This window comes from Mesoplodon densirostris, chromosome 11 (genome assembly GCF_025265405.1).
Source record: "Mesoplodon densirostris isolate mMesDen1 chromosome 11, mMesDen1 primary haplotype, whole genome shotgun sequence".
Taxonomy (NCBI): Eukaryota; Metazoa; Chordata; class Mammalia; order Artiodactyla; family Ziphiidae; genus Mesoplodon; species Mesoplodon densirostris.
In genome coordinates this window covers 33,597,281-33,620,878 of record NC_082671.1, presented here as the reverse complement: position 1 = coordinate 33,620,878, position 23,598 = coordinate 33,597,281, and the positions used below count along the sequence as shown (strand labels likewise).

Sequence of the window (23,598 nt, the reverse complement as noted above, 5' to 3'; positions counted from 1 at the left end):
TTTGCAGATGACATGATATTATATGTAGAAAACCCATAAGACTCCATCAGACTTAGTAAAACAACAAAAATAGAATTCAGTAAAGTTGCAGAATATGGAATCAGTACACAAAAATCATTGTTTCTGTACACAAGTAATGAACTATCAAAAAGAGATAAAGGAAACAGTCCTATTTACAACTGAATAAAAAAGAATAAAATACCTAGGAATTTAACAATGGAGATAAAATATCTTTATACTGAAAATTACAAGAGATTAATGAAAGAAACTGAAGATGACACAAATAAATGGGATATTTAGTGCTCATGGATTGGAAGAATTAATACTGTTAAAATGTTCATATTATCCAATATATATGTTCAGTGCAATTCCTATCAAAATTCCAGTGGCATTTTTTCACAGTAATAGAACAAACAATTCTAAGATTTCTGTGGAACCATAAAAAACCCCGAATAGCCAAAGCAATTTTGAGAAAGAACAAAGCTGGAGGCATCATGTGCCCTTGTCTAAAACTACATTATAAAGCTATAGTAATTAAGACAGTGTGATACTGGCATAAAAACAGACACATAGATCAATGAATGGAATGGAATACAGAGCCCAGAAATAAACCCACACATATGTGGTCAATTATCTTACAACAAAGGAGCCAAGAATATACAATGGGGAAAGGACAGTCTCTTCAATAAATGGTGTTGGGAAAATTGGACAACCACATGCAAAAGAAGGAAACTGGATCGCTATCTTATGCCGTACTTGAGAAGTAACTAAAAATGGATTAAAGACTTGAACATAAGACCTGAAAGCATTAAAACTCCTAGAAGAAAACATAGATGGGAATCTCCCTGACATAGGTCTTGGTGATGACTTTTTGAATCTGACACTGAAAGCAAAAGCAACAAAAGCAAAAATAAATAAGTGGGATTACATCAAACTAAAAACTTCTGCATAACAAAGGAAGCCATCAACAAAAAGAAAAGGCAACCTACTGAGTGGGAGAAAATATTTGCAAATCATGTATCTGATAAGGGGTAAATATCAAAAATATATGAACTCATGTAATTCCATAGCAAAAAAACAATCATTAAAAAACTGGCAGAAAATCTGAATAGACATTTTTCCAAGGAAGACATACAGGTGTCCAACAGGTACATGAAAGGATTCTCTACATCATTAATCATCAGGGAAATGCAAATTAAAACCACAGTGAGATATCACCTCACACCTGTTAGAATGACTCTTATGAATAAGACTAGAAATAAATAATGTTGGTGAGGGGGCTTCCCTGGTGGCGCAGTGGTTGAGAGTCTGCCTGCCGATGCAGGGGACATGGGTTCGTGCCCCGGTCTGGGAAGATCCCACATGCCGCGGAGCACCTGGACCCGTGAGCCATGGCCGTTGAGCCTGCGCGTCCGGAGCCTGTGCTCTGCAACGGGAGAGGCCACAACAGTGAGAGGCCCACATACTGCAAAAAAAAAAAAAAAAAAAAAAAAAAATGTTGGTGAGGATGTGGAGGAAACGGGACCCTTGTGAAGTGTTGGTGGGAATGTAAATTGTTGTAGCCACTATGAAAAACAGTATGGAGGGTCCTCAGATTAAAACTAGAACTACCATATGATCCAGCAGTTTCATTTTGGGGTATTTATCTGAAGAAAATAAAAAAACTAGCTCAAAAAGGTATACTCCCCCACACCCCCCATGTTCATTGCAGCATTATTTGTAATAGCCAAGATATGGAAACAATGTAAGTGTCCATCGATGGATGAGTGGTTAAAGAATAAGTGGTATTTATATACAATGGAATATTATTCAGCCACAAAAAAGGAGGAAATCTTGACATTTGTAACATGGATTGATCTGAGGGCATTATGCTAAGTAAAATAAGGCAGTAACAGACACATCAGTAAAAGATCTTTCTTATATGTGGAATCTAAAAACAAACAAACCAGTCACCCCCCACCCCCCAGTCATAGTTAGAACAGAGTAGTGGTTGCTAGAGAAAAGGGGTGCGCGGTGGGAGAAATGGATGAACTGTTTTTGTTCTTTTTTTTTTTTTTTTTTTGAGGTACACGGGCCTCTCACTGTTCTGGCCTCTCCCGTTGTGGAGCACAGGCTCTGGACGCACAGGCGCTGTCGGCGGCCATGGCTCACGGGCCCAGCTGCTCCGCGGCATGTGGGATCTTCCCGGACTGGGGCACGAACCCATGTCCCCTGCATCGGCAGGCGGACTCTCAACCACTGCGCCACCAGGGAAGCCCTGTTTTTGTTCTTTTTAAAAGTTTAAATAAATTGAATTTTTTAAAAAGGAAAAACAGGGCCTCCCTGGTGGCGCAAGTGGTTGAGAGTCCGCCTGCCGATGCAGGGGATACGGGTTCGTGCCCCGGTCTGGGAGGATCCCATATGCCGCGGAGCGGCTGGGCCCGTGAGCCATGGCCGCTGAGCCTGCGCGTCCGGAGCCTTTGTTCCGCAACGGGGGAGGCCACAACAGTGAGAGGCCCGCATACCGCAAAAAAAAAAAAAAAAAAAAAGGAAAAACAGAAAAATCCTATTGGAGGGACATTCAACAAAATACTTGACCAGGATTCCCCAAGACTGTTGGGGTCATCAAAAACAAGGAAAACCTGAGAAACTGTATAGCCAAGAGGAGCCTACAAAGGATATGAAGATTAAATATAATGTGGTATCTTGGATAGGATCCTGAAATGGAAAGACATTATGTAAAAACTAAGGAAATTTAAATAAAGTATGGACTTTAGTTAATAATACTATGTTTATATTAGTTTATTACTTGTAACAGAGGTTTCATACTAATGTAAAATGTTAATAGATAACACTGGGTGTGGGATATATAGAAACCCTACTGTCTTCTCAGTTTTTCTCTGAAATGTTTATTTTTATTTTTTAACATCTTTATTGGAGTATAACTGCTTTACAGTGGTATGTTAGTTTCTGCTGTATAAGAAAGTGAATCAGCTATACGTATACCTATATCCCCATATCCCCACCCTTTTGCATCTCCCTCCCACACTCCCTATCCCACCCCTCTAGGTGGTCGCAAAGCACCGAGCTGATCTCCCTGTGCTATGTGGCTGCTTCCCACTAGCTATCTATTTTACATTTGGTAGTGTACATATGTCAGTGCCACTCTCACTTCGTCCCAGCTTACCCTTCCCCCTCCCCCATGTCCTCAGGTCCATTCTCTACGTATGCGTCTTTATTCCTGTCCTGCCCCTAGGTTCTTCAGAACCTTTTTTTTTTTTTTTTTTAGATTTCATATATATGCGTTAGCATACGGTATTTATTTTTCTCTTTCCGACTTACTTCACTCTGACAGACTCTGGGTCCATCCACCTCACTACAAATAACTCAATTTCGTTTCATTTATGGCTGAGTAATATTCCATCGTATATATGTGCCACATCTTCTTTATCTATTCATCTGTCGATAGACACTTAGGTTGCTTCCATGTCCTGGCTATTGTAAATAGAGCTGCAGTAAACATTATGATACATGACTGTTTTTGAATTATGGTTTTCTCAGGGTATATGCCCAGTAGTGGGATTACTGGGTCATATGGTAGTTCTATATTTAGTTTTTTAAAGAACCTCCATACTGTTCTCCTTAGTGGCTGTAGCAATTTACATTCCCACCAACAGTGCAAGAGGGTTCCCTTTTCTCCACACCCTCTCCAGCATTTATTGCTTGTAGGTTTTTTGATGAGGGCCATTCTGACCTGTGTGAGGTGATACCTCATTGTAGTTTTGGTTTGCATTTCTCTAATGATTACTGATGTTGAGCATCTTTTCATGTGTTTGTTGGCAATCTGTGTATCTTCTTTGGAGAAATGTCTCTTTAGGTCTTCTGCCCATTTTTGGATTGGGTTGTTTGTTTTTTTGATATTGAGCTGCATGAGCTGCTTGTATATTTTGGAGATTAATCCTTTGTCAGTTGCTTCATTTGCAAATATTTTCTCCCATTCTGAGGGTTGTCGTTTCATCTTGTTTATGGTTTCCTTTGCTGTGCAAAAGCTTTTGAGTTTCATTAGGTCCCATTTGTTTACTTTTGTTTTTATTTCTGTTACTCTAGGAGGTGGGTCAGAAAAGATCTTGCTGTGGTTTATGTCAAAGAGTGTTTTTCCGATGTTTTCCTCTGAAAGTTTTATAGTGTCTGGTCTTACATTTAAGTCTGTAATCCATTTGGAGTTTATTTTTGTGTATGGTGTTAGGTTGTTTTCTAATTTCATTCTTTTACATGTAACTGTCCAGTTTTCCCAGCACCACTTATTGAAGAGGCTGTCTTTTCTCGACTGTATGTTTTTGCCTCCTTTGTCGTAAATTAGGTGCCCATATGTGCATGGGTTTATCCCTGCGCATTCTGCCCTGTACCATTGATCTATATTTCTGTTTTTGTGCCAGTACCATGCTGTCTTGATTACTGTAGCTTTGTGGTATAGTGTGAAGTCAGGGAGCCCGATTCCTCCAACTCAGTTTTTCTTTCTCAAGATTGCTTTGGCTATTCATGGTCTTTTGTGCTTCCATACGAATTGTAAGATTTTTTGTTCTAATTCTGTGAAGAATGCCATTGGTAGTTTGATGGGGATTTCATTGAATCTGTAGATTGCTTTGGGTAGTATAGTCATTTTCACAATACTGATTCCTCCAATCCAAGAACATGGTATATTTCTCCATCTGTTTATGTCATGTTTGATTTCTTTCAGCAGTGTTTTATTGTTTTCTGAGTACAAGTCTTTCGCCTCCTTTGGCAGGTTTATTCCTAGGTATTTTATTCTTTTTGTTGCAGTGGTAAATAGGAGTGTTTCCTTAATTTCTCTTTCTGATTTTTTGTTGTTGGTGTATAGGAATGCCAGAGATTTCTGTGCATTAATTTTGTATCCTGCACAACCTTACCAAATTCTTTGATTAGTTCTAGTAGTTTTCTGGTGGCATCTTTAGGATTTTCTATGTATAGTATCATGTAATTGGCAAATAGTGACAGTTTTACTTCTTCTTTTCCCATTTGTATTCCTTTTATTTCTTTTTCTTCTCTGATTGCTGTGGCTAGGACTTCCAAAACTGTGTTGAATATGAGTGGCGAGAGTGGACATCCTTGTCGTGTTCCTGATCCTAGTGGAAATGCTTTCAGTTTTTCACCATTGAATATGTGGGTTTGTCATATGTGGCCTTTATTATGTTGAGGTAGGTTCCCTCTATGCCCATTTTCTGGAGAGTTTTTATCATAAATGGGTGTTGAATTTTGTCAAAAGGTTTTTCTGCCTCTATTGAGATGATCATATGGTTTTTATTCCTTAATTTGTTATTGTGGTGTATCATATTGATTGATTTGCATATAATGAAGAATCCTTGCATCCCTGGAATAAATGGTGTATGATCCTTTTAATGTGCTGTTGGATTCTGTTTGCTAGTATTTTGTTCAGGATTTTTGCATCTATGTTCATCAGTGTTATTGGTCTATAATTTTCTTTTTTTGTGATATCTTTTTCTGGCTTTGGTATCAGGGTGATGGTGGCTTTGTAGAATGAATTTGGGAGTGTTCCTCCCTCTGCAATTTTTTGGAAGAGTTTGAGAAGGATCGGTGTTAGCTCTTCTCTAAATGTTTGATAGAATTCGCCTGTGAAGCCATCTGCTCCTGGACTTTAGTTTGTTGGAAGATTTTAAATTATGGTTTCAATTTCATTACTTCTGATATGTCTATTTATATTTTCTGATTCTTCCTGGTTCAGTCTCGGAAAATTGTACCTTTCCAAGAATTTGCCCATTTCTTCGTGGTTGTCCATTTTATTGGCATATAGTTGTTTGTAGTAGTCTCTTATAATCCTTTGTATTTCTGCAGTGTCAGTTGTGATTTCTCCTTTTTCATTTCTAATTTTATTGATTTTCATCCTCTTTTTTTTGGTGAGTGTGGCTAAGGGTTTATCAATTTTGTTTATCTTCTCAAAGAACCAGCTTTTAGTTCTATTGATCTTTGCTATTGTTTTCTTCATTTCTGTTTCATTTATTTCTGCTCTGATCTTTGATTTCTTTCCTCCTACTGACTTTGTTCTTCTTTCTCTAGTTCCTGTAGGTATAAGGTTACATTGTTTCTTTGAGATTTTTCTTGTTTCTTGAGGTAGGCTTGTATAGCTATAAACTTCCCTCTTAGAACTGCTTTTACTGCGTCCCATAGGTTTCGGTTCATTGTGTTTTCGTTGTCATTTGTTTCTATGTATTTTTTAATTTCTTCTTTGATTTCTTCAGTCATCTCTTGGTTGCTTACTAGCGTGCTGTTTACCCTCCATGTATTTGTGTTTTTTACAGTTTTTATCCTGTAATTGATTTCTAGTCTCATACCACTGTGGTCAGAAAAGATGCTTGGTATGATTTCAGTTTTCTAAATTTTCCGAGGCTTGATTTGTGATCCAAGGTGTGATCTGTCATGGAGAATGTTCCATGTGCACTTGAGAAGAAAGTGTATTCTGCCACTTTTGGGTGGAACGTTCTATAAATATCAATTAGATCTCTCTGGTCTATTGTGTCATTTAAAGCTTGTGTTTCCTTATTTATTTTCTGTTTGGATGATCTGTCCATTGGTGTAAGTGGGGTGTTTAAGTCCCCTACTATTATTGTGTTACTGTTGATTTCTCCTTTCATGGCTGTTAGCATTTGCCTTCTGTATTGAGGTACTCCGATGTTGGGTGCATAAACATTTATAATTGTTATATCTTCTTCTTGGATTGATCCTTTGATCATTATGTAGTGTCCCTCCTTATCTCTTGTAACAGTCTTTATTTTAAAGTCTATTTTATCTGATATGAGTATTGCTACTCCAGATTTCTTTTGATTTCCATTTGCATGGAATATCTTTTTCCATCCCTTAACTTTCTGTATGTGTCCCTAGGTCAGAAGTGGGTCTCCTGTAGACAACATAATATGGTCTTGTTTTTATATCCATTCAGCCAGTCTGTGTCTTTTGGTTGGGGCATTTAATCCATTTACATTCAAGGTTAGTATCGATATGTATGTTCCCATTACCAGTTTCTTAATTGTTTTGGGTTTGTTTTTGTGGCTCTTTCTTTTCTTGTGTTTCCCACTTAAAGAAGTTTCTTTAGCATTTGTTGTAAAGCTGGTTTGGTGATGCTGAATTCTCTTAGCTTTTGTTTGTCTGAAAAGCTTTTGACTTCTCCATCGAATGTGAATGAGATCCTTGCTGGGTAGAGTAATCTTGGTTGTAGGTTTTTCTCTTTCATCACTTTAAGCATATGCTACCACTTCATTCTGGCCTGCAGAGTGTCTACTGAAAAATCAGCTGATAACCTTATGGGGATTCCTTTGTATGTTATTTTTTATTTTTCCCTTGCTGCTTTTAATACTTTTTCTTTGAATTTAATTTTTGTTTGTTTGATTAATATGTGTCTTGGTATCTTTTTCCTAGGGTTTATCCTGTATGGGACTCTCTGTACTTCCTGTACTTGGGTGACTATTTCCTCTCCCATGTTGGGGAAGTTTTCCACTCTAATCTCTTCAAATGTTTTCTCAGACCCTTTCTTTTTCTCTTCTTCTTCTGGGACCCGTATAATTCGAATGTTGGTGTGGTTAGTGTTGTCCCAGAGGTCTCTGAGATTGTCTTCAACTCTTTTCATTCTTTTTTTTTTATTCTGCTCCTTGGCAGTTACTTCCTCGATTTTGCCTTCCAGCTCACTTATTCGTTCTTTTGCCTCCATTATTCTGTTATTGATTCCTTCTAGTGTGTTTTTCATTTCAGTTATTGTGTTGTTCATCTCTGTTTGTTTGTTCTTTAGTTCTTCTAGATCCTTCTTAAACATTCCTTGCAGTTTCTCAATCCGTGCTTCCAGTCTATTTCCAAGATTCTGGATCATCTTTACTATCATTACTCTGAATTCTTTTTCCGGTAGATTGCCTATTTCCTCTTCATTTATTTGCTTGTTGGTTTTTACCTTGCTCCTTCGTCTGTGACATTATTTTTTTCCGTCTCTGTTTTTTTTTTTTTTAATGAGTGGGATTGTGTTCCTGTTTTACTGGTTGTTCAGCCTGAGGCTTCCAACACTGGAGTTTGTAGGCTGTTGGGTAGAGCTGGGTTTTGGCGCTGAGATGAGGAACTCTGTGAGACCTTACTCCGCTGAATATTCCCTGAGGTCTGAGTTTCTCTGTTAGTCCAGTGGTTTGGATTCGGAGCTCCCACCGCAGGCGCTTCTGCCCGACCCTGTGCTTGCAAATTAAGATCCCATAAGCCGCGTGGGGTGGTTAAAAAAAACAATAACAAAGTAAAAAATAAAATTAGACTAGGAAACTAACGGATATGTTAGAAAGAACTTAAAACTAAAAATATAGATGACTCAACAACCAGAAGGTAAGTCAGTACCACAGTAGTAAAAAGAGGAGGAGAGAAAAGAAAAAAATAAGGAAGAAAAAAGGAGTGGGGGAAAGGCCTTGTCTGTGGAGAGCGGGACCTAAGCAAGGGTGAGGTTTAGGCTTAGGCTCAAGGAACAGAAGGGGCCCTGGTGTGCCCCCCACCCCTGGTCTCAGAGGGCAGGGGACCTCCTCACTTGGGAGCCCAACAGACTTCCTGGGTTTGAGTGGGTGGGGCAAATGCCCTCCTCTCCTCTCCTGTTCCTCTGGTCTGCAGTCTGGGAGCGCCTCTCCCGCCTGCCTCTCCTGATCTCCCGGCCTCCCTCCTGTGCCCCCAGGACCAGTGCAGGGGTTGGGGGTCTTTGGAGGGCAGGGAACCAGCCTGGGAGCTCAACAGGCTCCCTGTGTCCGAATGGGTGGGGCAGTCACCCTCTGCTCCTCTCCTGCTCCTCCCAGAGGGCCCCTCTCCTATTCTCCCCTTGGCCTCCTTCCTATGCCCTGAAGGACCCATGTGACCTGGAGGGGGCTTTGTAGGGCAGGGGACCGGCCTGAGAGCTCAGCAGGCTTCCTGAACCCAAGTGGGTGGGGCAGGCACCCTCCTTTCCTCTCCCACTCCTCCTGGATGGCCTCTCCCATCTGCCACTCCTGATCTCCCTGGCCTCCCTCCTATGCCCCCAGGACCCATGCAGCCTGGATGGGGCTTTGGAGTGGGGGGAACCGGCTTGGGAATTTAGCAGTCTCCCCAGCCCCAGTGGGCCAGGCGATTGCCCTCCATTCCTCTTCCGCTCTTCCTGGAGAGTCCCTCCCCACTGCCTCTCCTGATCTCCCCCACCTCAGGGACGCTGATCTTGCCTGGCCTCCACTTCTCCTCCACCCTCAGTCCCCCAGCATCCTACCAGTTTACTCTGGGGTTCCTCCCATCTCCTTGGGGGTTAGAGTCCCCCACCAGCGGCCTGCAGGTGCCCTAGTTGTGGGGAGATGCTAACTACATCTTCCCACACCACCATCTTTCTTAACACATTTTTAGTAATTTAAATAGAGATGTTGATTTCAAATAAGTATTTTTTTTCTATTTTTCTATTTTCAGAACAATTTTGCCTTGGACACTTGAATGCTTATTTGGTTATCTTTTTTATTACTAAAGCAAGTGTCACTGGGGCCATATATTAGGAAAACAGCATTTATTGCCTCCAATCCAGATATTTTCTTGGCTGGCAACGAGGAGGGGTAATGTGTTATGAATACCTTCCCTTACTAACAGTCATACTTAGTTGTGACAAATAAACATATTATTTTGTAGCAACTTAATTAAAGTGAAAAATGTGTATGGTAGCAAACCCAATCTTAAACAATTTCAGCCTTATCAATAGGAGGAATTTAAAGCCTTACTTTTTTAGCTCTATTTTTGGCTTATTTATAGATGAAGGGAAAAAATGAGCTCTTTATTCTTTGAATTTTTAGACAGATTTTTGGATGAATTAGTGTAAAGAAAGAAAATATTTGGAGAAACTAATATGTTGTTAATAGCTAAACCATTATTTCAGTAGCCTGTGATTTTCCAAACTTGTGTTTTCCACTTATGTAACCACATTCCTCTTTTAGCTGAAATAACTCCCAAGTAACTAAATCATAGAAATGTCAAATAATTAGACCAAAGATGTTGGTTTTGGAATTGCACACGGCAGGTAGTTCAAGTGATAGTCAAAGATAATACTAGTTAATATTAGGAACCTTTTAAGGTTAAAAATTAATAGCTTAGGGAGGGGTTTAGGATCAGAAACTCAATATAAACAGTAATCTTGGTCCTTGAGTATTCTCCTTCAAGTAGGCCCATACCAAGACTGCAGGAACTTCAAGGAGTGACCTAGCTTGGGGGAATTGATACAGCTTGGATGGTGACTTTCAGGCAATTGACTTGCCCAGATAGATTCTTTAGGCATCACATCTATAATAACTACAATCTAGATGGCAGTCTTTGGACCTATGTAGGATGAAAAGGAAGACATCTGATGCCATGTAAATCTTGTGAGTATATTTGCCCACTTCGACAGCCACATGATAGCATTGCTTCTCAGAGAAATCTTCTGGTATTATATGCTAAAATTCAAAGCGTTTTTCCTGAAATAGCTGTCAGTGTTTACGCAAATCTAAGTGATAATTTTAAGCTCTATTTTAAAGGATGAAGGTAGCCAAAATGTACAAACTTTCAGTTAGAAGATAAGTACTAGGGATGTAATGTACAATGTGATAAATGTAATTAACACTGCTGAATGTCATACGTGAAAGTTAAAGAGAGTAAATCCTAAGAATTCTCACTTCAAGGAGAAAAATATTTTTTTTCCTTCTATTTGTATCTATGTGAGAAGGTGGATGTTCACTAAATTTATTGTGGTAATCATTTCATGATATAAATCAAATCATTATGCCATACATTTTTTATTTATTTATTTTTTTGCGGTACACGGGCCTCTCACTGTTGTGGCCTCTCCCTTTGCGGAGTACAGGCTCCGGAAGCACAGGCTCAGCGGCCATGGCTCACAGGCCTAGCCGCTCCACGGCATGTGGGATCTTCCCGGACCGGGGCACGAACCTGTGTCCCCTGCATCGGCAGGTGGACTCAACCACTGCGCCCCCAGGGAAGCCCTATGCCATACATTTTAAACTTATACATGCTGCAGTCATTTATATCTCAATAAAACTGGTAGAAAAAAGACCCAAAAATCTATTAAGTAATGTATTAACTAGTGGAAATATGAGATTATTTGTAGTTTTATTGATATGTTTTCATATTGTAGCAATTCAGGGGCAAAATGTATCAGTATGTATGTTGCTAATTTGAAACATTATCGAGTAATATGGCATTTATTCATTCAACTAAAACTATTTGAGCATTTAACATATGTATGGCACTCTCTAGACATTGGGGATACAGCAGTGAAGACAGCATAGAGTTTATAGTTTGTTCTGGCTTTGGCGTAGAGACAGGGAATCAAAGAATAAATTAATATATAGCATGCCAGCTGGTAATAAGTCATTTGGAGAATAACATAGCAGTGTAGAGGAAAAGGGGTTACCACTGTGGGGTAAAAGTTTATGTGTTTTCTGTAGAGTGCTCAGGGAAGTCCTCTAAATATTGATTTGTGAGCAAAGACTTGAAACAAATGAGGGAGAAAGCTATGTGGGTATTTGGCAGAAGAGTTTTCCAAACAGAACAGCGATTGCAAAGGCCTTGAGGTTTAGTGTATGCAGAAACAGCCAGGGGCCAGTGTGGCTGGAGCCGAGTGTGAAGTACCTATGATCACCACTGGAGCCAGAAGGGCAGAAAACAATAACAGAGTATTTAGGACTTTGTAGGCCAGCCATTAAAAAGTCTTTAATTTTTACTTTCAGGGGAATAGGGGGAGCCATGCAAGATTTTGTCAGGAAAAATTATAAACGACTTTGAAATGGGCAAAACATGACGAGTGGGTTTCCTGTCTTGCTCATTCATTGGGTTCATCTCTGTCTCATTTTCCTTTCTTTATCTTGTCTATGTATTTTACTTAGAATTATTTGAATATGGTTTTTAAAATTTCATAGAACCATTACTTTATATTTCTAAGTACTTAAAAGCTTTTTTTTCTTATGTCTTTCCCTCTGTTCTTCTTAATGCAAAGTATTTCAGATTTAGTTTAGTTCTTGAAATTTACTTCAATTGAAAAAAACTCAAGTCATCTCATCCAGCTTCTCATCCAGTTGAACATGGGTAGTGATTGAGAACTCAACATTTAAAGGGAAATCAATTCTTTGTTAGATAGACGGAAATCTATTTTATTCTCATAGATGTCTGTGGTTTGGTCCAGCTCAAGTCCATTATTCCATAAAACAGAAATTTTAAGACAGCTGACTTAACTCTTCCTTACTGCTAAATATTATCTTCTCCAAACTAACTTACCATGGTTTCTGCAGTCTTACCTTATTGATATTAGACTGTTCTTTGTATCCCATCTCACCTTGAATCATTGTCTTCTCTAGGCCCCTGTGATACCACACTCTTGGTGATTTTCTTCCTGTTTCTTGGACAGTACCTCTCCCGTCTCCTTTGTGGGCTTCTCTTCCTCTGCAGTTTCCTTAAATGTTGGTGTTTCTGAGTTTCTCTAGGTCTTTTCTTCTCACTGGGTAATCTCATCTTGTCCTGTGCCTTGCATCCATAAGCTGATGACTCCTAGACCCTTATCTCCAATTTTTCTTCCACCTCCATACTTGTATTTCTGTTTGTCTTTTGAGCATTTCCACTTGGATATCTGGCAGGCATCACAATACGTTCAAAATTGAGCTTATGTGCTTCTCTAAACCTTGTGTCCTTCTTATGTTTTCTAGCTCTATGAATGGACTGTTACCTAAATGGAAAATGTAGGTATGCTCCTTGACTTCTGCTTTTCTTCCCAGTCTAACCACAGTTATCAGGTGTTACTGATGCTTACTTCTGAGTATTGCTCTAATCCATCTTTCTTTCTCCATCTTCATTGCTCACTACTCTAATTCAGACCCCAGATTTCTTCAACAGCCTCCAAACCTGTAACAGTAATATGAGGTGGGTGGTGGTGTTTTTAACTTGCCTATGGGGAAACATAGATTCAGAGATGTTAAGACCTCAGCTCTGCCTGGTTCTAAAGCTCATGATATTTTTACTGTATCATGCTGCCTTGCTGGCATTATCAGAGATTGATACTGCCTTCTATTGGAGGAATTTAGAGTGCTTAAAATGAAGCATTATTTTAGATTCTAATGTGGTATTTTAAAATGCATTTATAGATAGCAGAGCTGTTGTAGGCCATCTATCCATTATATGAAGATTAAAAACTTGTCTTAGTCACATTCTACCTTCTATTTAGCAGGGTTAATAGTTAGAATTCAAATTTTGAATTTGCATATGGAAAATTAAAAATTTTAAGGCTTTAACAAGAATATGAGACTAATATTCTTTGTAGCTAACTGTTGAATTAAGTTCATTGTTTTTTGGGGGGCGCGGGTGGGAGTTTGGTTCATTTGTGTTTTATTTTATATTTATTTATTTGGTTGTGTCAGGTCTTGGTTGCAGCTTGTTGGCTCCTTAGTTGTGGCATGCAAGCTCTTGGTTGTGGCATGCATGTGGTATCTAGTTCCTTGACCAGGGATCGAACCTGGAACCCCTGCATTGGGAGCACGAGTCTTAACCACTGCGCTGCCAGGGAAGTCCCTGCCTGTTTTTTAAAGAGAATTTAAGATTGATAGCTTTTCAGCCAGCTTTCATGCTGATGAAGAAACATTTGAAAGTGGTACAGAGTAAAACATCTTAGAAATTCTGGCTGTTTTCTGTAGAGATTTGTTTTCTCCACATGTGTCTTAAAAAAAGAAAGGAGATATTCTCATCATTGCTTTCAAATTCTATTTCATCATATGTTTTGCTCAGAGGGAATAGCCCCAGTGACCTTAGCTGTACTTTTGAATATAGCTCTTCAGAATTTCCTTTACCATGGATGCTTGATATCCTGAGTTTAAGATCAAGGTGAATCTGAAGGAAAACAAACCATGAAACCTTTAGTTAAAGTTGTAGATAGGGACACTAAGAATTCTAAATTTGGCTTCCAGTAAGATCTTGATTCATTTTTTTCCTTAATTTCCCCATTCGAAGATGGAGAAAATAGTTCCCAGCAGTCTGCAATACAGGATTGTTCTCTAGACAAATATTTATCATGGCTCAAAAGAATATTGGGTCTTGGACACTCAAATCCTGTTACTTGATTGTAACTATCTTCTAGTGTATAGGAAGGAGCAAAGAAAAGATATTTTAAACATCCTTTCATTACTGTCACTTGTAATAAGTTGATAGTCTTCGTTGACTGTATATTTCATTGATTTTCCAATTTTATTCACTGAAATTTGGGTGTATCTTACAGTCGGTGGCATCTCGTAGTTTAATTAACCACTTCTGTTTCTTGGTGGGATATAAAATATCAAGTCTTAAAATGAGTTGTGTCTCGGTTTTGATGAAAACAGTATATATCTTCATTGGTATTAGAAGTAATAACAGTGATAATATTATAGTCTCCATTCCTGAGAATCACTTTTTTTTTTTTTTTTGCGGTATGCGGGCCTCTCACTGCCGTGGCCTCCCCCGTTGCGGAGCACAGGCTCCGGACGCGCAGGCTCCGGACGCGCAGGCTCCGGACGCGCAGGCTCAGCGGCCACGGCCCACGGGCCCAGCCGCCCCGCGGCACATGGGATCCTCCCAGACCGGGGCACGAACCCGTATCCCCTGCATCGGCAGGCGGACTCTCAACCACTTGCGCCACCAGGGAGGCCCCCTGAGAATCACTTTTTTGGTAGCCTTCACTTTCTTAAACGTGACCAAGAACTGGAAAGTAAGCAGAAGAGGCTTCTGATGCTTACAATTGCTGTTAAGAAGCTCATGAAGTAAAGACCACGTTCTTGAACGTAAAATATTCTGTGATCTCAGTAGAGGGCCTCATTTTGCACCTGTTCTTAATAGGCATGGGTATCTGATTACAGAGTCCAGGATTCAAAAGAATAAACTAAAAAAAAAAAAAGTACATACATATTTATTAAGTGACAACTCTAGGACCTGCTAACAACTGAGAATGAGGGTGACCATAAATAAAGTAAAAATTCAAATCTATCTTTAAAAAACAACACAAAGGGCTTCCCTGGTGGCGCAGTGGTTGAGAGTCCGCCTGCCGATGCAGGGGACACGAGTTCGTGCCCCAGTTCGGGAAGATCCCACATGCCGCAGAGCGGCTAGGTCCGGGAGCCATGGCCGCTGAGCCTGCGGGTCCGGAGCTTGTGCTCCGCAACGGAAGAGGCCACAACAGCGAGAGCCCCGCGTACCGCAAAAAAAAAAAAAAAAAAAAAACAACAACACAAAACCCAGAACAGGCCACATAGCACTGTTTCAGGAGGGTTAGACAGCCTGACACACACAAATCACCCTGATTACAGCTTGGAAGAGGTTCTTTTTTTTTAAGATTTTTTTTTTTTGATGTGGACCATTTTTAAAGTCTTTATTGAATTGGTTACAATATTACTTCTGTTTTATGTTTCATTTTGTTTTTCTGGCTGCAAGGTATGTGGGATCTTAGCTCCCTACCAGGGATCGAACCCACATCCCCTGCGTTGGAAGGCAAAGTCTTAACCACTGAACTGCCAGGGAAGTCCCTTGGAAGAGGTTCTTTATCAAAATTCATTCTGTCTCATTCCACTGGCACTTTCTTTAAGGGACAAATGTATTTTATTTTGATTGGGGAACATTTGTTGTTGATTAAATTTTCCCCTCTTATGGTTGAATGAGGTGGTCAGCATATTTTGCCCTGAAAGTATTGAAAAACTTTTGTGATACTTACCTGTCAGACATCTGAAATAGTATTTGATTATCTTGTTCTAATGGTCTCTACCCCTGTTGCTAAATGACATCAGAGTACCATTTTTGGTCTTTGGGCTAAAGACTGGACATGGGCATAGGTTGTAGGGAGGTGTTAGAGAAGAAAAAAGTAGAAAAATTTAGAGAACACACTGTCATCCTGATGTATTTCTAGAAGCTCTCACTGGGCAGTTGTGCATGTCTAGCTGCATTATTTTTGTTTGGAATAAACCCAGGGTACGTATCCCATAAATTCCTAGTGTTAGGGGGACTTTTGGGACACTCCCCTAAATCATGAATTCTGAGCATAACATTGCTGACTGTGAGCACCTTTAGCCTAGAGTAGATGTTAAGTTCGTGTATTGTCAGTTTTCCAGCATTTACTGATTAGGTTTTGCCTACTTAGGTTCTCCTGGCAGTTTCTCTTGGCCACTGTGTTCTTCACACTCTGCCCTAACCTGTTTTATATGTTGTCTGCCTTTGGGCTCTGCTTAGACATTTATAGCTTTTCTTTCTGAAGAAGCCTTTAATGAAGTATTGATTTGTATATTCTTTAGTTAACGATTTATTGTTGATTATAAAAGCAATTCACACTACAGAAAATATGAAGAGAAAAATGCTTTTCATCCTACTACCGAGTGAACCACTCTGTTAACATTTTAATGTGTTTTTATCTAGTCTTTTTTTTCTAGGTTTATGTATTTTGTTTAGGTGTGGAAGAGAGAAAAGTAAGTGTGTTATTTTTTAAAATGAGGATCCTCTCAAACTTGCTACTGGGCATGCAAAGTAATTTTTAAAATAAAATTTTTTTTTCAGAACAATTTTAGAATCACAGAAAAGTTGCAAAGGTAGTACAGAGATTCTCATATATCCTTTATTCAGCTTTCCCTAATATTAATCTTACATAACTAGAGTATACTTGTCAAAACTAAGAAATTAACACTGGTATAATTTTATTAACTAACTACAGACTTTATTTGGATTTTTCCAGTTTTTCCACTAATGTCCTTTTCTGTTCCAGGATCCAATCCTGAATACCATATTGCATTTTTTTTTTTTTTGCGGTATGCGGGCCTCTCACTGTTGTGGCCTCCCCCGTTGCGGAGCACAGGCTCCGGATGCGCAGGCTCCGGACGCGCAGGCTCAGCGGCCATGGCTCACGGGCCCAGCCGCTCCGTGGCATATGGGATCCTCCCAGACCGGGGCACGAACCCGTATCCCCTGCATCGGCAGGCGGACTCTCAACCACTTGCGCCACCAGGGAGGCCCCCATATTGCATTTTAAAAGAACAGTTTTGTCTTTTTTTTCTGCTTAACTTTTTATACCATGAACATTTTTCTTTGTCATTAAATATTCTTTAAGCAGTGCTTATTAATGGCCCCAAACAGTTCATCAAATATTTACTCTGATGTAAATATTTCTGGTTAACTCTTTTTTTCTTGTATTTTGTGAGGGTGGGGAATGTTAGAAAACACACACATCAAACATTTTTATTAGTGGGGTATTTGAGTTAGTTGAGTTTAATGCTAGATTGTAGCAGTAATTTTGAATGCATTGCTCTAAAAGTAGAAAATAAATTATCAAGCTTATTTTCCTTAGAGAATTTAAGAGCATTTTAGGTTGAGACAAGTGCAGAAAGTCATGAGTGACCTATTCATGAAGCAGTTTGTTTTGAGGATTTTTTTTAGAGTTGCTTGGCATTTGACTTAGTGTATTTTGAGCAAATTAAATGTGTGTGTACATTTTATATACACACAGTCAATATTTAGACTGTTATAAGAGTCTAGTAACTAGCATGATAACCATCTGAGTTTGAAAATGCAGATCTATGGTATATTCTTCTCATACACCGGTATATTCAGTTTTGAACATTCATCTTTTTATTTACTTTTCTGTTATTCTTCATTAATATTTATTTAGCGCTAGGCTAAGCGTATTATATAAAATTGAAGTTGCCTAGAGATTTTCTTGTATGTCTTGTAGTGTTTTATTGATATTTGTAGTTGGATTGATATTGAATAATTTGTATATTCATTTAACATGAAATTGAAATTCGAGTGGCTTGCATTTAGTGTTTTGTTGTTTTAAAGAATAAAGCCATAAAGTCAAATTCTTTTTAAGAACTATTAGGTGTATCATACTAAGAAAAACATTGTAAAATTCATATTTGGATTTTACCTTTTATTGTTGGTCAGGTTAGTAAAACCTCATAAGTTAAATAGTTATTATGCTAGGGTTCAGTCCCTGCTAGGGGACTAGTGTCTATTAGTAAATTTATAAACTAGAGATTTATTATGAGGGTTAAGCAATCATTGGTTTAATTTGACACAGTTTTAAGAATAATATGTAGAAATAATAACCGAGTTGAAAAATACGAACATGGAATTCTGATGTATAATACTTACAGAAAACTGAATGCACTGTTTCCATAAGATCAAATATATGTATTCCAGTTTTCAGAGTTAACGATAAATGCTTTCTGGAGAATGCATATACTTTTTTACTGCTACCTTACAATCATGTGTCTTCTTTCTGTGGTGCAATCTGTGAATTTTTAGTAAGGAGAGCTACATGATCTGTCACATAGATTGTTCACCCCTTGATGTTGCTGGAGGACAGTACTTGATTTTCTTGTACATATTTTTTTTTTTTTTTTTGCGGTATGCGGGCCTCTCACTGTTGTGGCCTCTCCCGTTGCGGAGCACAGGCTCCGGACGCGCAGGCCCAGCGGCCATGGCTCACGGGCCCAGCCGCTCCGCGGCATATGGGATCCTCCCAGACCGGGGCACGAACCCGTATCCCCTGCATCGGCAGGCGGACTCTCAACCACTGCGCCACCAGGGAGGCCCTTGTACATATTTTTATATTGCAACATAGAGCACTTAAACTAAGACTTTCTTTGGGAGTTCCCAAGGCTGATGATATTTTTGCCTGTGATTTAAGGTGCTGGGGATTGTTGCCATTGGTACTGATTACATTATTCAATTAGCTAAGGCAGAGTGTAACTCATCTGCTGGGTTTGCACATCTGTATGTTTGTTTTTATATTTAGGGCAGAGATGATGGGCACCCAGATTTAACTGTGTAAATTTCATCACCAGTGTTTCTGGGTATGAGTATGTTTCAAGATTATAGATGATTCCAGGATTGAATTATGACTGGTGTTATTAAAGGTAAAAGTTGTGTTTTGTATCATAAGCCATTTTAGTACCATTTTCTCAGTATTTGCTAAACACACGCACACACACATACACACACACACACACTTCTTGATTGATAGAAATATAGATAGTAGATAAAGATATACATACAGATTCTTGGATTTCTGTTCTAAAAACCCAGATGCATGATTGAAAGTGACTTTGTCAAATTCAGTGTGAAATATGAGGTTAAAGTGGGTAACATTTTCCAGAAATGAAAGAAGGGTATCCGAGGTTCCGGTCATCATCTTACAATGACACTCACTGCAGGTCTGGATACTGTTGGGAGAATGTTTATGTTTATAGATAGATGCTGTGACTTATAGGTTAGACTTTAGGCATCATAGTAAAACACCATTAATTTTATTCTTAGGAATTAGATGTTCTCCTTGTATATATTCTAGACTTTATGCTTCTATAAGAAAGTATTTTGGTAGGACATTAGTGGTGTCTTTAAGATTGTAAGGGAAAATGTGAACTGCCCTCAGCAGTGCAAACTGGCGCTTCATGAAATGGCATGAGCCTACCTTCCTGTCTATCTCCTATCATTTTCCCATGCATACCATACATTCCAACTAAAAGAAACTATTTGGTTCTGGAGGCTGCCATGTTCTTTTAGGTTTCTGTGCTTTAGTATGCACTCTTCTTCATTTGGATTGCCCTTGCCCTAGAAAACTCGCATCCGTCTTTCAGGACTTGACTTAGTGGTCACCTTTCCTAGGAAGGCTCCTTGATCACTTCTCTCTTTCCTTCTGCTCTGAGTTAAATGTTCTGATGGCACTGGCACATAGATACATGGATCTGTAACTCTGCCATGTATTACTTTGCTTGTCTGCCTCCCTCACTAAACAGTAAGCTCCTTACAATTAGGGAATGTGTATGTCCTCTTTTTTTCTTTAACATTTAACTCAGTGCCTGGCAAAGAGAGTTGGTACTCAGAAAATAGTTGTTGAATGCTTTAATGTATAGATGGAGAAATGAATGAACTCATTTTTTATTCTCTCCTTAATATTGATAGCTGTTTACAATCATTTTTATTTACTAAGTAAGCTTTTGTTAGCTTAATTCAAAAACTGTGTCTGGGGCTTCCCTGGTGGCGCAGTGGTTGAGAGTCTGCCTGCCGATGCAGGGGACATGGGTTCGTGCCCCGATCCGGGAAGATCCCACATACCATGGAGCGGCTGGGCCCATGAGCCATGGCCGCTGAGCCTGCGTGTCCGGAGCCTGTGCTCCGCAACGGGAGAGGCCACAACAGTGAGAGGCCCGCGTACTGCAAAAACAAAAACAAAAACAAAAAATAAAACTGTGTCTAAAATAAATGTTTCTTTATTAATATTTTAGATTTATCCATAGGAAAATGAATTGATGGCAGTTTAAATATACATAAGCATGTACTTAATCTTTCTTGATCATCCTGGTTTTACTTGTCTCTTACAGAAAAAATAAAAATGAGAGGAATCTGGTTTAAATTGCAGTACAAGGAATTTAGATTAGTCATAAAGAGTTTCCAGAAAATAAAGTACCAGATATTGAAGTGATTTGTAAGTAATGTAATTGATTTTTTTGAGAGTTAAAAAAAGGGGGAGTTCATAGAGGGTTGTGAGTTGCAAAGTGGTTCACCAACATTGCCCTTAGTAGAATAAAAAACTTAAAGGAAGAAGATCTATTTAGAGTTATGCAGATACAACCATATTCATGGATAGATGCTTAAAAATACTTGGGTACTTTTTTGGTTTACTGTGTACATATATGTTTTAAAATTTCAGCTAACCAAGGAAACTACATTGCATGTATCCTTACTTTTTACAGAATGACTCTGGTTTAGTGACTAGCAGAATATACTGAGAATCTCCCTCCTTAGCCTTTTTTTTTAACTTCTCTTTCTTAGAGTAATATAAATAATAAAAAATCCTTAGCAGTGTTAAAAATAAACAGAAAACTAAGGTATATCAATTTTAAAAAAAAGACCTACCCAAATAGTTTAAAAACAATCAACCAGACCACTTACACAAAGACCAAGGTTTTTGAATGCTATTCTCTTGATTGTCTTAATGAAATTAAATACGACAGTTAGCTGTGCCCAAAATATAGAGTTATATTGCTATGCTTCTAACTATAGATATTCTGTCCTGGCTGTATTTGAACAGAACTACTGTAGTATAAGCCAAATTCGCCCTCTGTGCTAGTGAACTGAAAGAGCAAATATACCTTCCTGAGCAACAGATTTATAATCATGCTAGTGAATAGAGTTCAGTGTTCTCTTTGCTTGTCATTCTGCAAGAATCATATTGGAATAATTTAGGACAGCTTTACTAAATTTATTAATGTAACTCTTGTTATGAAGATGGTGCTTAAATTGTAGGCTTTTGTACTTACAGTGCAAAAGCCTTCTTTGTGATATAAGAGACAGGATTTTACATGTAGTGGTGATATAATAATGCCTGTCTTTCTAAACACTGTATATTTTTCTAAATGCCTTTATAGCCAGAATTTATGTGGTTTTCACAATAACTGTGAAATAGGTGTCCTAATCTTATAAATGAAAAATTTTAGGCATAGAAATTTTGACTGAATGCCAAATGCATACAGTATTGTTTTATAATAAAGTATTGTTACCATTTCAATAGCTTGCATTTACTACATGCTTACTATATGCTGAGCTCTGTTTTAAGCTTTTTACATATATTAATTAATAAGAACTTGGGCTTTGTAGTCAGATCTGGATTTAATTCTGGCATCGTGCCATTGCTGCCATTTGCAGCATCATGGCTGAACCTAGAGATAATCATACTAAGTGACACTTCCTCTTATTAACCTTGGAAAAGCTACCTAGCCTCTTCAAGCCTTGGTTTCCTCATGTGCTACAAAGAAATAATGATAGTACCTACCTCATAGGGTGGTTGTATGGATTGAGATAATCCAAGTGAATCTATGTCTGGTATAAAGAAGGGGCTTTATAATCAGTTTGCTATAAAAAATAGTGTTAGTAGACTGTATTTACTGTAATTTTTAGCTTTTTGATAATTTTCCTGGTAAAATTGTATTCTTCTTGAATATAAACTCATAGTTGATGATACATATATATATATATACCTGTTTTATAGAAAAACATCCATGTTACAACAAGATTATAGCTCTATATAGTGGCTATAACTACCTCTTCCCTCTCACTACCTCCCAATCACCTTTTAGTTCTAAGGCTTCCACTACTCAGAAGAAACCAAAGTGGATATCTGAGGCATTCATGTTCCAAAGTCAAGACAAGATATCCTCAGTCCATTGTGTTGTGTTCGTTCCAGGAGTGCTGTGGTATATCAGTTGTTTGGAACTCAGAATGTGTTTTCTTACAGAAAGTATCCCTTTAAATGAGGCACATAAATTCTTGTAATTCCTGATATAACTGATATGTGTATATTTGCACTGAAAGCAGTAAAAAGCAAGCAAAAACGTCACAGCACTCTGGCACTGCTAATAAAGTAATTTAAAATAATGAAACTGAATATATTGTGATCCCCAAAAACAGGCCTGGAGAGGATTCTGGGAAGATGGAGTAGGAGGCATCAGGAGTCTGCCTCCCCACCTAGATAACAAATACAGTGGCAGAATCTGATGTAACTATTTTGGAACTATGGAGCTGTTGAAGACTTGCAACTGTCAGGAAAAGGCTCAGATGTAAAATTGCAGCCATTCTCTGCTGCCACCTTTGTGCAGCTCTCACACAGCTTTTGGAGCCAGCGGAGGCAGAAAGTACCCTCTTCTCCAAATATCAAGGATCTGTACCTGGATCAGAGAGTGCTGCTTCTGATCAGAGAGGTGCAGACAGAGAGGTGGGCAGCTATTGTTGTTGCACGTACCCTATTGCTGCAAGCCCCTCCCCTACCTGCTAAAGTGACTTCCAGGAAATTTAAAAGACTGGCACCCTTATATGATCCAGCAATCTCACTCCTGGCTGTATATCCAGAGAAAACTCTAATTCAGAAAGATACATGAACCCCAATGTTCAGAGCAGCACTATTTACAATAACCAAGACCTGTAAGCAACCTAAATGTCCATCGACAGATGAATAGATAAAGAAGGTGTGGTATATATACACAATGGCATACTACTCAGCGATAAAAAAGAATGACATAATGCCATTTGCAGCATCGTGGATGAACCTAGAGATTATCATACTAAGTGAAGTAAATCAAAAAGAGAAAGATAAATCCCATATGATAATACTTATATGTGGATTTTAAAATATGGAACCACCTCAACATATTGAAAGCCGTATATTGTAGGAGTCCTAGAAAGAGAAGAGAGAGAGAGAGAAAGGAGCAGAGAGAACTTTTGAAGAAATACTGGTTAAAAACTTCTCAAATTTGATGAAAGACATGAACATAAACATCCAAGGAGCTCATTGTACTCCAAGTAAGATGAAGTCAAAGAGACATAGAGCAAGACACATTGTAATCAACCTTCCAAAAGACAAAGACCAGGAATCTTGAAAGCAGCAAGAAGAAAGCTAATCATCACATACAAGGGATTCTCAGTAAGATTATTAGCATATTGCTCATCAGAAACTTCAGAGGCCAAGTGGCAGTGGGCTGCTATATTCAAAGTGCTAAAAGAAAAAAAGTCTGTCCATCAAGAATCCTA

At 38.7% G+C, this 23,598-nt stretch overlaps 1 protein-coding gene across 6 annotated transcripts in view; it reads left to right on the top strand.

The window, feature by feature from the left end:
• FRS2 (fibroblast growth factor receptor substrate 2) overlaps nucleotides 1–23,598 on the top strand; it is a 123,891-nt gene that overhangs the window by 72,315 nt on the left and 27,978 nt on the right. Inside the window, exon 1 of one of the 6 annotated variants that reach the window (XM_060112415.1) lies at nucleotides 20,418–20,500. The exons of the other annotated variants lie outside the window; for them this stretch is intronic. The gene's annotated coding sequence lies outside the window, so the exon portion shown is untranslated. Of the gene's footprint in view, nucleotides 1–20,417; nucleotides 20,501–23,598 lie in introns of those variants that run through there. 6 annotated transcript variants of the gene reach the window in all.